This window comes from Rattus norvegicus, chromosome 1 (assembly GCF_036323735.1).
Source record: "Rattus norvegicus strain BN/NHsdMcwi chromosome 1, GRCr8, whole genome shotgun sequence".
Taxonomy (NCBI): Eukaryota; Metazoa; Chordata; class Mammalia; order Rodentia; family Muridae; genus Rattus; species Rattus norvegicus.
In genome coordinates this window covers 99,342,602-99,357,844 of record NC_086019.1, presented here as the reverse complement: position 1 = coordinate 99,357,844, position 15,243 = coordinate 99,342,602, and the positions used below count along the sequence as shown (strand labels likewise).

Here is a 15,243-nt window from a genome sequence, read left to right as displayed (position 1 = left end):
TGACACTGCAGTGTTTGTTGGGGACAGCCCAGAGTCCCTCTCCCGTTATCAGGTCGATACACTGTACCTGGTAACACAATACCAATCCATAGCTAAAAATAGAGGCCTTTGTTGTGTTCAGCACAACGGGAAGGGACGCGCAGATCAGATGCACCTCACCCGAGCCTCTTGCCCTCCCCTTCCCGGTACTCCTAGGGCGAACAGTTTGTCTTCTTTGTCAAACGGATTCCTCATTTGAAAATGGAGGCTCACAGACACTGAGCGAGATACTGAGGCCACGAACTAAGGAAACAGTCTACTGAAACAGCGGGTACTACAATCAAGTACTTGGTGTCGTCCCACCAAATTATCAGTACATCCAGTACTTAATGCAGCACATGGGGGTATCCCGCTCTCTCTGCGGGTCCGGCGGAGAGAGTTGAGAATCCCGTTTCCTTTCCCTTAAGGGTTTCTCGGAGATATACAGGACACCATACTTTATCAAATCCGGTTAGACATACTTCAACTTTACAGTCCTTGGTCAGCTTCTTGCTAGGCCCCGATTTGGGCTACAGTTTATGGCTGTAGATTAAGTACCCGAACACAAGGTTTTATTTCCCTTTGTCTAACTCTATCTCTCAAACCTCCCTCACCAACTGGATATATGTACATAGGGCTGGGCACAAAATATGGCTGTGCTATGGGTGAGGGTGGGGGCGGGAAGGTCGGCCCACGGAGAGGCACAGAATATTAATTAGACACAAAGTGCTCTCTGTGCCTTATCTGCATAAAGAAAGATAAAACCCATGTAAATAATATGTTTTTTTCCCTCCCATAATGAATGTCCCCTTTCTCTCCATTTCTGCATAGTATTAGAAATTGCATTTTTATTATATGAGACACTGGACACATGCCAGCGGTTTTTCTTTTAACTTGATATTTTGGGCTCTGATCTTTGTTAGAACTACAATGGCACAGCTCTCACGCAGTCAAAGGTCATTTCTATAGCTCCTTCTCCCATCCCATCATTTCGGGGGGAATGTTTGTTTTCAAAACAAAGAATTGGGCTAAAGCTTAGGTATCATATATCAGAATGTATTTCAAGGCAAAATGAAGAACACTCAAGCCTTTCCCTCTCAAAGGTCAGATATTATTTATTATTATTATAAAACGATCCTGTGATTTATGAATTTAACTTCTCATAAACCCTCTTTGTAACAGAATATGCAGTCAGCGGCTTAACGTTACATTGTTTTCTTTTGACAACGTATCCACGAGACCATTGCAGCTGCGCCTTTATTCACAATACCAGATTAATTAACACAATCATATGCTGTTGGCGCTTACTCAATGAGTGGGTCTGCAGCGGGATAGATAGGTAAATCCTTTAAATGCAGGGGAGATAAGGCGTATACTATGGTCGTTAGAGAACTAGCAGAGGTTGTGTCCGACCAGCCCAGCCAGCCCCTGGCAGGACCCCTTTCGCTGTTCAGGGACCACAGCCATCTCGAGCTTGAATTTCAAAGTCGGCCACACCTATTTCAGTCTCATCACACCCCACATGTGCAAGACGCAAATGGATAAAAGCAGAAAACCTCTCAGAAATCAACAGCTCTGGCCAAAATAGCAGTCAGTCTGCCGCCAGCATTTTGAGTCTGCAGTATTTTTTTTTAAAGTTCAATCATTGCTTTCCTTAAATATCTTCCTTGCTGGTATTCACTTTTTTCCCCCTTTCTTCCCCGCCCCCACCCCAATGCTCTCAATGCACATGTTTTGGATAGACATCATCATTGTGTGCGTGTGTGTGTGTGCGTGTGTACTAACGGAAACGTGTGCAAATAAACCTGCTTCTCCTTCCTGGTCCCCAGCCTCAGTTAGTATTTATTGGCAACTTTTGCTGACATTTTCGTGAACGTCAAAGCTTTGTTAGAGAAGATGTAAGGCTTTGCTTCCTAGGCAGGCTTGCCCATGTTGGGAACAAGGTAAGCAGGCAGTGGGCTTAATAGAATTTCTTTCATACTCCCCCCCCCTTAATGTCCATTACATATGCAACAATAATTTACTTTTTGTTGTTTTACTTAGCACAGAAATTGAAAATGTGACAAGCTTTGCTGGATTAAAAGGTTCATTCTACAGATACATAGACCAAGAGAAGGAAGGAGAACAGATCCATAGCTTGGAGCCTTCTTTAGAGCGTCTGTCTGTGTGGTGGAGGTCCCAGCTCTTACACCATGGGCTGTGTGTGCTGGGGCTGAAAGTCCTTTGGAAACAGATCCCTGTCCTTGAGAAACAGATCACAGTTGAGCCACGCTCTCTCTTGTCTTAGAAGTCCTGGGTATTTGGGGGAAACCACATCGTGGTGGTTCCACTTACTGGCTGTCCCATGACATCAGGTCCTGGAATGGAGGGTGTCTATAGGCTCTAATCAATCAAAGTACAGATTCTGAGTCTGGCAGACCCAGGGGTTAACACCGGTTGCCACTTTCTATAATTGTTGTACATGGGAGTGTGAAACACTTTCGATACACACACGGAGAACCACGTGAAGAGGAGTTAGGGCTGCTTTCTCCTCCATGTACTGGTGTCCCCAGCTTAGTTGTGAAGAAAGAACAAAGGTCGTTTGTGTGTTTGTTCATTTTAAGTTCAGCATGTTATATTGTGAATAGAGAATGAAGTTGATTTGGCAAATTTTAACAGAAAGAGACGGAATGGGGTGCAACTGGTAGATGCCCCAGACCCAGAGTGATCACAGTGATCTTCTGCACTACTAGACAGGACGTCACTGTTCTGAAAAGTACGTCATTTGTACCATGGAAGCAACTGCCATCCCAGAAGTGCTGGCTCCTCGAACAGCTTCGGGCGTTTCAATGTGGTTTGCAGGGTCATGCAGGTTTTGCTTTTGCTTTTCAGTTTTTGTTTTTTCACCACCAGTTGAATGTTGACGGCCTCGGGGTAAGACTGGGGTGGATCTACTTTCTGGAGTGTGACCGTGGACTTTACCATGCACCCGAGATACACACAAGAGCCATGTTTCTGACTCCTCCTATATAAACTGGGGCTCAGCTTCTAGGAGTGGTTCAGTTTTACTGGTCCCCCCCACCCAGCTTTTGATGACAGCTTCAGCAGTAGGAGGAGGGGTACCTTGCCAGTGTATGAACAGTCAGAAGCACCACCAGCTCTTTGTATCGATGCTGCTGTCTGACAATCTGGTCCGCCAACAGCTGTCACAGGACATCAGCCGTTTGTAGTAGATACTCGGTGCACATTTTCCGGATGGACGTACTGAAGGGCTGTCCGCTTTCTCAAGAAAGATATCGTTTTAAGGTGGTCGGAAAACATGAGCCAAAAGAGCCCTTCCGTGTCACCTGTAAATCAAGAGTTAGTGACGTAGCCCAAAGTTAACTCCTAGGGCCTTCCTGATAGCGTCTTTCAAAACTCTAAGCAGCTCCATCAGCAGCACTCTACCAGGACCATTGCGGTATTTCCTGTGGTAGCATGGTACAGCTGACAGGCATTCAGCAGTGACTTGTGAGCTAAACCAACAGTGAGGGAACCTTGGACTCAACTAAGCTCTTCTTGTATGGGGCCAGTGGGTGAACCATGAGCTATATGTTCTCCATGTGTTTCATAATATAGACTTGCTCTTTGCCATACCTTCTTTTACAAGAGAGGAGAGAAATGAGGGTGATACTATGATGAGATGCCATGAGTGAAAGCTTGGTGGGAGTTTGTAGAAGATGAGGCCCAGAAGGGGAAAGGACATTGTTTGCTTGCCGTATCCCTTATGGCTAGAACAGCGTTTGATGCTCCAGTATCAGCCTCCAGCAAATTCTTATGGGATAAAGAAACAAACCAACACTTGTAGGACCCTACGCTGTTTTAGAATGGTGAACGAGAATTAAGTGTCACAGGGCAGAAGATTGTCCAAGAAGACAGAGCCTAGATGCAGTATGAGTCTAGATTCCTAGCAGCCCAGGGTACTCCTCAGGTGTCAAAGCAGTTCCTCCTACTGCCAAAGATCCAGCCAGACTGGGGTTCTCTGTGGAGGTGGTGGGTACATGGCAGGAAACAGGAGAAGTGGTAACTGGAGACTCCAGTTGTGTTGGGGCCAGGAGACCCAGCCTCAGGTGATGGACAGGGTGGTTTGTCATTGTACAGATAAACGGAAGCATCAGAAGCTCATCGAATTGATGCCGCTGTTCCCTACCTGACCTGCTAGCAGCTGCCATAGTAAACACTCAACATACACTTCCAGGATGAATATAAGAAAGGACTGTCCACTCTTCCAAGGTTCCTGAAGGGTCAGCTGGTCTGAAACCACGAGCAAAAAGTTCCTCCTTAAGTTGTTTCTGTCAGGTACTATTTCACAGTGACACACACACACACACACACACACACACACACACACACACACACACTCACAAACAGGCCAGACTTAGCTGGATTTTGGATTATTTGTGAAGCCACACTCCCACCAGCTCACACTGTCATTTCTGAGGAGTCCTAGCAGCCCTTTGTAAGCGCCCTTCCAAAGGTTCTCAGAGTCTCTCCTTTAGGGAATAAGGGGGTGGGAGAATCATCTGCTGATCTGCACACTCGCCTGTCTGGTTCCACCATGGTGGACTGATTCAACAAGGGAGCTTGGCAAAGACCGGGAACAGGCTCTGTACTGCATGCAGACACAGCGGCATCCTGCTCATCAAATGGCCTTCCACTGCTCAGGGATCCCATGTCAGGGGAAGTGGCAAGGCCAGCTGGGCAAAGGAACGGACACAAGAACTAAGTGGAGGAAGAGCTCAGGAAGCACTAACGTAGGTCTCCTGGAAGCCCTGATGCCGGCGATAGAGACGGTGGCTGCCATCCCAGGCTTGCGGCAGAGTGACTGTCCCACACCAGCCTCGGAAGTCAGGGCTTTCCTTATGATGAGCCCCTGTCACAGTGGACTTAGAGCAAGGGGTGTCCAGCTACTAATCTGTGTCACCTGATGATGGCGTGACTTCCCACTGCTCCAGGGCGCAGAAGCAGCTCATGAACAGGGTACTGGGAGCCCCCTAGGGGACAGGGCTCAGGGGCTGTGTACTCTGTTTAAGGCGGAGAACCGTGAACCAAACAGCAGCAATCCTTCCCCTCCACCCCGCATCCTCGCAATGCTGAGAAAGGAGCACCTGCAGACACCGAAACACACGTTGGGAAACACTGGCAGCCACAATGCTCACCAGTCGTGGGCGTGCACCCAGGTGCGTGTGTGTCTAAGACGCTCTGTGAACGGTTTGACTCATCAATATGTTCCTGAATGGCAGAGTGGTCCGACTCGCACAACGGTAATGATCTAGTCTGCTGGTGACCTTTCTGGTACATTTACATCTTATCACAACATGCATAAGCCACCCATAGGCCAGCCATTGGCTAGGTCATTCCTTATGCACAATAACCCAGCATGCCGGAGAGCGGCATCCAGTGCAGACAAGAAAGGGGCTGCTTCCACACACCTCACTCCTTTGTCGTACAGTAAGCTTTATCACCAAAGGAGACTTTTGAGTGCAGCCCACGCCTGCTTCCCTTTTTAAAAGGGAGGACGTTCAAATGTGACCTAGCCCGTCCTCACTTTAACAGAGCTTTTTGCTTTGGGATGCTCTGGTTCTGTCCCGGTGTACAGCGGTGGGCAAGATGCTTAGTCTTTCTTTACATCAGCTCTGTTAACTCTCTGTTGTCACTGTTACTGTTTCTGTTTGTTTGTTCTGCTCTGCATTTTTGAGGAAGGGTATCACCGTGTAGCTCTCACCATCCTAGAACTTGATCTGTAGACCAGACCTGCCTTCCGCTGCAGAGATCCATCCATCTCTGCCTCACCAGTGCGGGGCTAAAGGATGCTCCACCGTGACCAGCGTGACGTGTCTATATAACCCCCACTTAATCATTTGCTTACACATCTTGAAGTATTGGAGGAATCGTGCCCCTCTTTAATTGACAGAAAACCTGACAGGTTCGACAACTGACAGGTTACTGAAGGAGACAAGTGTATAAGAAACAGGAAGTTGAAGCAGCTTGCCCCGTTCAGGCTCCGAGTCAGCCTTTCAGGTGCTCACCGCTTGAATGAGCAGGGTTCTGGGGCCCATTTCACAGAAGGGACTGAGGCTTAGGGGAGTAGGCTCAGGCACTCAGTGCCCCCTGGCTAAGGGCTCGGGGGTTCCTGTCTGTACTGTGCTGGCCCTCTGCCAGGGGGACAGGCAGACAGAGAGAGGGCAGCCAGAAGGCAGGAGCAGCCCCACCCTTCACCACCCACTGTGGCTGAGTCCTCAGCCTCCTCACTGATTGCATCTGGGCCTTGGGTTACAGTGCCAAGAATAAAAATAAGTCTGGCTATTTTTCACTCATGTTTTGGTACTTCCTTTTCTTCATTTCAAAATGCCATTGAAACAGAATTCTAATTTTTACTTAAAATATGTCATCTTAATAAATCCCTGCAGTATTATTTGTGACTTGATATATTTAAAGATCACCTCTTTTCCAAGAACAGCTCATATTCAATAATATGATTATGATCAATAGACAGCATGCTTCTATATACAGTAGGTGCTTATTTTTATTTGAAAGACCATCCATTCAGGGGAAGGAGTCAGTCAGTCTGCCTGCCTGCCTGTCTGTCTGTCTGTCTATCTATCTATCTATCTATCTATCTATCTATCTATCTATCAATCATCATCTATCTATCTGTTAATTATCCATTCTCCATTGGTAACTTGATCTGTCTGCTGTCTTTCGTCTCTATAATCTATCACTCAGCTGTCTACCAGCCCTCTAGTCGTGCATGTCTATCTGAACTGGAAGGATCCATAAACTTGGAGCAATGCAAGTTTACATTCTCTCTTCAAATATCAGAATTGTAGATACCACAGCAAATTCTCTTACATGTGGTATGTCTTGAATTTTTTGGTTTGCTGTGACTGTCTTACTGGGTAAAGCTGTCATTTGGACCAGTTCACTAGCTCTCCTAAGCTTGGAGAATGAAGGTCTTTAGGGATTCAAATCCCTCTTGGCTATGACTGCCACCATCAAGGAACAGGAGAATGGTGGTCGTTAGAAGGAGGGAGGATGGAGATGGTTTCTTCCAGACTGACCTCACGGGTGTTTCCCCACCAACAGGCATTTAGAACACAAAACCAAAGCTCTATCCCTCTCCAAGTTCCTTCACTGAGCTCAACTTGTAGACTGGCTATTTTGGCCGGCAAGGCCAATGTTTTCTTCCTAAGGAATGTCTTATATTGTTTAACTAACAATCTAAGAAATGTTCATAGTCGTCTAGATATCCTTCGAAATACTTTTGTTTGAACTTTGGGTTCTTTGAGCTGGAGTCTCTGTGCAGCCTAAGCTGGCCTTGAACCCCCGTCCTTCTGCCTCAGCCTCCCAAAAGTTGCCATTACGCAACAATACCAAGCTTAAAATACTCCTGTATTTTAAGTAATATAGGCAAATACTAAACTGGCTTAGGGATTTTCTGAAAATGGGCTTAAAGTTCCTCTGACATCCCCCGCCCCAGTTCCAGCAAAGCTTGCTTCCTGTGAAAAATCCCACTTTTGGTGCTGACAACCCAAGGTTAGGTGGACCTAAACCAGAAGCTGTGCCTGGAGTGGGTCTTGCAACTCAACCCAAAGGTCATGCTTGGTTCTAGAATCATGGGAAGATGTGGCATCTTGCCAGGCACCCTGTATACCCACATCTTCTGCACAGGATGATGGGATGGTCTCTGGGGCGGGGCTTTGGGTTCTGTGCCCCACAGGATCCACCTTGCTGTGGGATCATTTTCACTCAGACGCCTGGTACAACTGCCCATGCAGCCGCAGTGCGCCAACTGCTTTCCTGCCCCCTTTCCTCTGCGAGCTTTATTAAGTCTCCTCTGATGTTCTCAGGCACCAGTCATTGTGAGTGATAGCAGGTCTGACCCTGTCATGCAAAGATTCAGTCTTTTTATCTGGGGACAGTGACTCCGTCTCCAAACTAGGTACCAGGGAATGATGGTTTATGGCAAGGTTCCCACCACTCCTATACCTTAAAAGGTTAACCACTGAGTAAGACCACCATGACGGTTGCCTATGCTTTCTTAGATGAGACTTGACGTTTATCAGGACCTGTGCCTTGCCCTTCCCTGTCTTGTCTCTCCTGTTTTAGAAACGTCTCCATAAATGGTTCAAGTACACAGAAAGGGAAACTTGGAGAACTTAGAAGCCTTTATACTGGGCTACGAGCGCTGAATGCTCCTGATCCCAGGGAGTTAGGAAGCCATTTCTACTGCCACTGGCAAGAATAGGTGGGTTCTGGTCTCTCCTTCATATGTGAACTTCTTCCATGGTTCTGTATGCTTAGGCCTCTGCTGGATGAACAGCAAATATATGTAGACTGTTGGGAGACAGGGTTTCTTTTAAAATACAGAGAGTGTGTGTGTATCACTGTGGTTTGCTCTTACTCATCCCGTCTCCTTGCCTGGTTCCCACTCCTGTTGGTCTCCTTCTTCCCCTCAATTAGTCCACAGCACACATGCATAGACACACACACACGCGCACACACACACACACACACACACACACTCACATACATGCATACACATACATAAATACACCCACCCACCCACCCACACACACATATATATATGCTCCTTTTAATCTCCCTTGCCTCACAGATCATGCCTGTTAGACCTCTTCCCCTTACGTAGTCACCTTGCTACTTTTGCACTATGAAAAGAAACTTGTGATATTTGCCTTCCGAGTCCAGCTTATTTCATTTAATGCGGCGATTTCCAGATCCATCCCTCTCTGAATCATTTTCACAGTTTCTTTTTCTTGTCATGACCACTAAAATTACGTTTTCTGTATGGTTCACACTTTCTACATCAAGTCTTCTGCTGACAGACATCTAGGCTGGCTCTGCATCCTGGCTATCACGATCAGAGATGCAGAAAGGACAGAAGAACAGATGTGAGAGGATCTCTGGGAGTGTTTGCAGAGAGTCCTTAGATATCTACCCAGAATGGCACTCAGTGCTCCAGGAGGCCGACACACTGGTTCCTTGTCTCCTCCAGCTCCCATCCCTCCTTTGGATGTTCTTTTCCTGTTTCCTCTCCAGTGCTCCTTAATCTACATGCCTGAAATGTTTAGACAAGACACTGGGAAAACAGAGTCTGCCACACAGCAGTTATGAGTCTTGCAAGGAGCCTAGGTCCTTCGTATCTTTTAAATGTTTGCTTGTGGTATGTTAGAAAGGGCCTCACACAGTCCAGGCCAGGTTCCAACTCACTAGATAGCTCAGGCTGCCCTGCAACCCGTGACCCTCCTAGTTCAGCCACCCAGGTGCTGGGATGACGCATGCGCCACCACACCTGGCACATCTCATCCACTCTTTGGGACTAAGGAAACCACAGCTATGGCAAGGAGTTACATGGAAAAGGAAAAAGAACCAGGCACATAGAATGACTCCAAAGAGAGCATAAGTAGTTTTACTATCGCTGGGAGGCAGAGCCCTTGCTACGCCATGAGGTCAGAGCCAGAAACCCTTCAGGAAAAGCCAGTAGCCAGTGCTGCTCTATAATACCGCACCACTTGGTCAGCACTTGTTAAACGGATCTAACTGCGTAAAACTACCTATTTCCAAGCCATGGGCAGTCACAGACAGACAGACAGATGCACACCTTGTCAAGCCTTACTGTAAAGTACAAAGGGTGGCGTGAGAACCAACAGAAGCTACATTTCAGGTGGACAAAGGGTTAATATTCCCAATGCAAAGGGAAAAGCCATAACCAATCAATGCGGGAAAGGCAAATCTTCCAATAGAAAGGCGGACAAAGGACACGAGCACGCAGCTCAGAGAAGACATCCAAATGGCCGATAATCAAAGATCAGCAACAGACACCTTCGTAGCCATGAAATATGAGGCTCACTTGTGACTGCCTTCTTTGCGAGATGCCCATGACGTAGTATTGAACAACAACAAACGGGTGGGGGGAGGCAATTTCAAAACAGCAGGTAGAGGGACTCCATTATGGAGAATTGTGTGAGAGTTTCAGACCAGCAGACTCGTGACCTTACCACTGGGGTCAGGAGAGGTGGGAGACACTGCTCAACAAGGCTGCCACTATGGCCGCTGTCTCATCCTTCACCTCCTTGGGATTTTTTTTTTCTTTTACTCTCCTAGTTTCATTTTCTATTCCTTTGCAGATTGAGAGAGATTGGGAGAAATTTTTATTAGTGTAAAGATAGACTTCTGTACGTCCTTGCTCTTTTACTGACTGTATAGTTTTAAGTTCAGGAAAATGTTTCTTTTCCTGTTTCTCTAGTTGAAAACAAAATCCAGAGGCTGTGGATGTGCCTCAGCGGTAGAGCGCAGGCCTAGGTTTGATCCACCGCAACGAGGTAACGGCAGTGCATGAGAGAGGGAGGTGGAAATTCAGTAGGAAATGTGGCTAGCACATGACTACTTGTAGTACCTGTGCCTACACATCCATAAGACTGCCCCGAACAAGGGAAAAGGTCTATCCACGAGCTCTTGTTCAGTGAGTGCTTACTGAGTATAAAGTAAGGGACTGTACAAAATAGTCTACAGCATTTCCTCCCCCTAGGTCTGGCTCCTGGTTCCCGCCTGTCCTGCAACCCTCCTCCCAACCTCCAGTGCACCTGCTCCCTTCTTGCCTGCCTCTCTGTCTTCCTCGAATGTTATTACACTCCCTCTCTCCCCTCTTCTCTACCCCCGCCCCATTTCCTTTCCACAGCAGTGGTCTTGTTTGTCAGGTGGACTAGACCTTACAGAGCTGCACTGCTCCCTCACGGGGCTTCCACTCCCTCCCACCGTCATCCCCACTTGACTGCTCAGCGCACCCAGACCTGAAAGCGCTCTGACCCAGCACACCAGTTTCCAAGAAGGCTGTCATTCAGCCCTCAAAATATGGGCATGCGAGTCCCACAGGAGGAAGAGCAAATGGCCCAGAAACATATGGAAATGTGCTCATCTGGCCGGCCCTCAGAGTGATGAAGAACCAGTTCTGGTTAACTCACCGATTGATTTGCTCTTCAAAAACTGACAGAGACTTGTGAAATTGATGGCAGTGTGTGTCGCCTATAAGGTTAGGAGAAGTCAGACATTCTCAGACTGACAGTTGGTGTGTGCATATTATGTGTGTATATATGTGTGTGTATGAATGTATATATGTATGTGTGTATGTATATATATACATATATGCATATATATTCATACACTATTTTTAGAGAGTAGTCTGACACACATGTCAAATGTCTCTACCTGTCTTATCTCAGCAAGTCCTCTTCTATGAAACTTGCCATAGATACGTATATGTACTAATAGAGATATTTGATCTAGAATGTGCATAGATCTTCTTGAATAATGATAAAACTTTGTAAACCATTCAAGCGTTCTTTGAAAAAGAACACCTTAGGGAACTATGGTTGCTTACTACAGAAGCTGAACAGTTATGCAGCTTGAACATTATTTTTTTTAGGACTTGCCAACCTATAAAAATATTCACCATGTATCCATTAGCTGACAAGATGGACCGTTTTGTTTAATATGATCCTCTTTGTAAACGTAAAAATGCATTATGTATTTAAATTTAACCTTTATACTATGTTTTGTCTGATGCACATCTGCGTATCCCATGCTTGCAGTGCCTGAATGGGCCAGAAGAGGGCATCAGACCCCCCCTGGGAATGGAGTTACAGGTGGTTGTGAGGCTTCGTGTGGGTGCTGGGAACCAAATCCAGGTCTTCTGCAAGAGCAGCCTGCGCTTTTAACCTCTGAGCTAATTTTCTAGCTGCCATGACAGTGTGTGTGTGTGTGTGTGTGTGTGTGTGTGTGTGTGTGTGTGTGTGTGTGTGTGTGTTTTCATAGAAACATCTGGAAGGATATTAAGAGAAATGTTATCGGCAAATATCTCAGAATAGAAGAGTTAGGACTGATATTTTGTTACCTTATAACCCTCCCAGGTTCATGTTCTATTTTCCTTCCTTCCTTCCTTCCTTCCTTCCTTCCTTCCTTCCTTCCTCCCTCCCTCCCTTCCTTCCTTCCTCTCTCCCTCTTTTTTTTTATAACCCACTGAGTCCAGTTAATACTGCTCATACATGCATGGGCAGCCTGTTTTCCACCCTCAAAGAAAAGTGGATCTCCTACCTCAACTGGAAATACCTTTGTTTTATCATCTTCTAAAGTTATCATGCATTACTATTGCAGTCAGATAAAACCAAAACCCAAACAAGGGGGTTCCACTGTTTTAGGAAAAATGAGCAAAGCTGCATTCCATTGTGGTCAATGTGACTTGTCTTGATCACATCCAAAAGAGAAGATGTCTGAGGGCCGTGAGCCTGCCAGCACCCACACCTCCCCATGCTGACTGCTTCTCCCCCATTTCCTCCCATGAACTTCCCTGATGTCAGCATAACATGGGATGGAGAACTCTGTTAGAGAGCATGAGGGAGCTTGGACTCGAGACTGGTAGACAGCATCATGTAAACTGTAGAGAGAGGCAAAGTAGATTTGGTGCTGCCTGGGGAAAGAGGCTTATGAACGACTGTTGGGTAATTAGCTTAGGTAGGCAGTTTGAATGTTTATTCTGATTTTTTTCCCCATAATCATTGCTGAAGGAGCTAGGCATCATTTGAAGGGAAGTAGATGATCAAGTACATTGTGAGGAAGAGGCATTGTCTTAGTTAAGATTTCTATTGCTATGACGGAACGCCATGACAAAATCGACTTGGGGATGAAAGGGTTTGTTTGGCCCACACTGGTGTACTGCTGTTCACCGCCAGGACAGGACCTGAAGCAGGGCAGGAACCCGAGGCAGGAGCTGAAGCAGAGGCCATGGGAGGTACTGCTTACTGGCTTTCTCCTCCCGGCTTTCTCGGCCTGCTTTCTTCTAGGCACTGCACCACTCACAATGGCCATCTCCCATCAACCACTCGTTAAGAAAATACCTTACAGCTGGGTCTTATGGAAGCAACTTTTCAACTGAGGTTCCTTTCTTTCAGATAACTCAATAGATTGTGTGTCAAGTTGACATAAGACTAGATAACACAACCATCAGCTCTGGCCTAGCTCAGTAGTAGAGGGCCTCTCTAGAATATAACTGACTGGTGAGGGGTGGGTCATGGGTGTCTCAGAAGTAGAGTAGTTGCCTAGAATTTCCCAATAAAGGGTGGAAGTGTTGCCCTGCAGTTGAATGCTTGCCTAATACATATAAGGCCTTGCTTTCCATCCCAACACTGCAATATACATATATGCATTTACACATATCTGTGTGCATATATATGTATATACACATATGCATATATGTGTATATATATGTGTATATATGCACATATGTGTATATATACATATACATATATGTGTATATATATGTATATATTTATGCATGCACAAAAAAGCATTCATTATCTCATATCTCACTAAGAGCAAAGTTACCATGTCTATGTCCCTGTGCCAGGCTTTCTTCTACTTGTCAATCAAGCAAGAAGTGTGTGTGTGTGTGTGTGTGTGTGTGTGTGTGCGCGCGCGCGCGCACGTGCGTGTGTGTGTGCGTGTGTACACATATATGTGTTTGTAAATTTGGATATTAAGCAATACAAAATAATAATGATGAAACCGAACAGAAACTTGGTAGAATTAAGCACGCGGGAGCAACAGAAGCTAGACTCGAAAGTAGGGAAGATGAAAGATCTCCAAGCGTGAAGTCAGCCAGGCGTGGCGGCTCACATCTTTAATCCCAGCACTCAGGAGGCAAAAGCAGGTGGATCTCTGTAAGTTCCAGGCCAGTTAAGGCTACATGGTGAGACTCCCCGTCTAAAGAAATTGTTATTTAAACGTGAAATTAAAAAAAAAATCAGGATTTAAACTCTAGATGTGAGGTGCAGCTCGGCAGTAGAGCGCTTGCCTAGCGTGCCTGGGTTTGTTCTTCCACAACGCAAACGAAATAAAACAATAAAAAGCAAAAGAAGAGGTGAGGGAATAGGAAGCCCACTGAAACGTGACCAACGCCCTTGAGAACAAAATGCTTGGAACAGGAAAAGCCAGAACCCTTATTTTTAAAAAGGAGAACACTTGAGAGTGCAGCGGTGTAGTGACGTAAAGGGACACGGGCAATGTTAAAGAGAACGTATCTAAAAGGCATGATGGAACTATAATGAAAGAGTACGAGTTGAGGGCTGAGAGATGAGACAATTCAACAGAGAAATAACGGAAGCACCTTTAGTCGGAGGGAGCTGAAATTACAGCAGACAGGAGGGTTCAAAGCTGAAGTATTCTGACTCTTTGAACCCAGCAGACGGAAAGAGTCAGGAGAGAATAGCAGGCAGCCACATCTGCTAGGGGACCCTGCGGACTCCGCACCCAGCATCGCCCATAGCTCCCTCCTCCCCGGGTCTTGTCACATTTTGTTATGTGAGCAACTATTTGATTAATGTCTTTTTCCCCCTGGAGACTTCAGGAGCCACAGGGGCAGGAACCACTGGTGTATTTCAGGGTACTTCAACGGAGCACTGAGTGGTAAATACCAGTTCAGTGAAAGAATGATTGACATGTCCCCCTTAGCTTGTCCAGCGTAGGACAGCTATGCTACCCCACAGATTCTGGAGGTAGGTTGGACTAGCCACTCCCCATGCCCTGCAAACCAGACCTGCCCAGGACTTGGTCCCCAGGACCTTTGACTTGGCCACACACCAATGGTGAAGAAAGAAGGTAAAGCTTCCAGTGAGATTAATCCCCAGGAATGAGAAACCATAGTCTAGGCAGGGAGTGACAGAACAGGCTGCAGGTGCCGACCCTATGTGGGTGACCTCAGGGAAAGAAAGGGAGGGCCCCGGAAGGGAGAAGAGCTTGGAGGGCAGCAGTGAGTGCCTGTAAGACCTTCCCTCCCATCTTTCTTCTTGCATTCTCCACCTTACAGAGGTTGTGTGACCACACCCCATTCTCCTCATAAGGATGCTGGATTCCAGATTCTGTCTGCCCATTGGAAGTTGAGTTAAAGATGCCATAGGAGCTAGTGGTAACTCAGCCGAGGACCTGAGCACTGTTCCCAGCTCCATCTGGTAGCTCTCCACTGTCCATAACTCCAGCCTCAGGGGAGCCAACACCTCCCTGGACACTAGGAATGCACATGGCCCACATACATAAATGAAGGCGGCACAGACCAAAAGTAAACAAATCTCATGGATGCCACGGTGTGGTGGAGGACCACAGACATTAGGGAGGACTGACTAGAAGGTGGCACTGGCC

At 46.6% G+C, this 15,243-nt stretch overlaps 1 protein-coding gene across 14 annotated transcripts in view; it reads left to right on the top strand.

The window, feature by feature from the left end:
• The window catches only part of Zfp536 (zinc finger protein 536), a 463,247-nt gene that overhangs the window by 242,535 nt on the left and 205,469 nt on the right, over window positions 1-15,243 (top strand). The gene's annotated exons all lie outside the window — the stretch shown is intronic.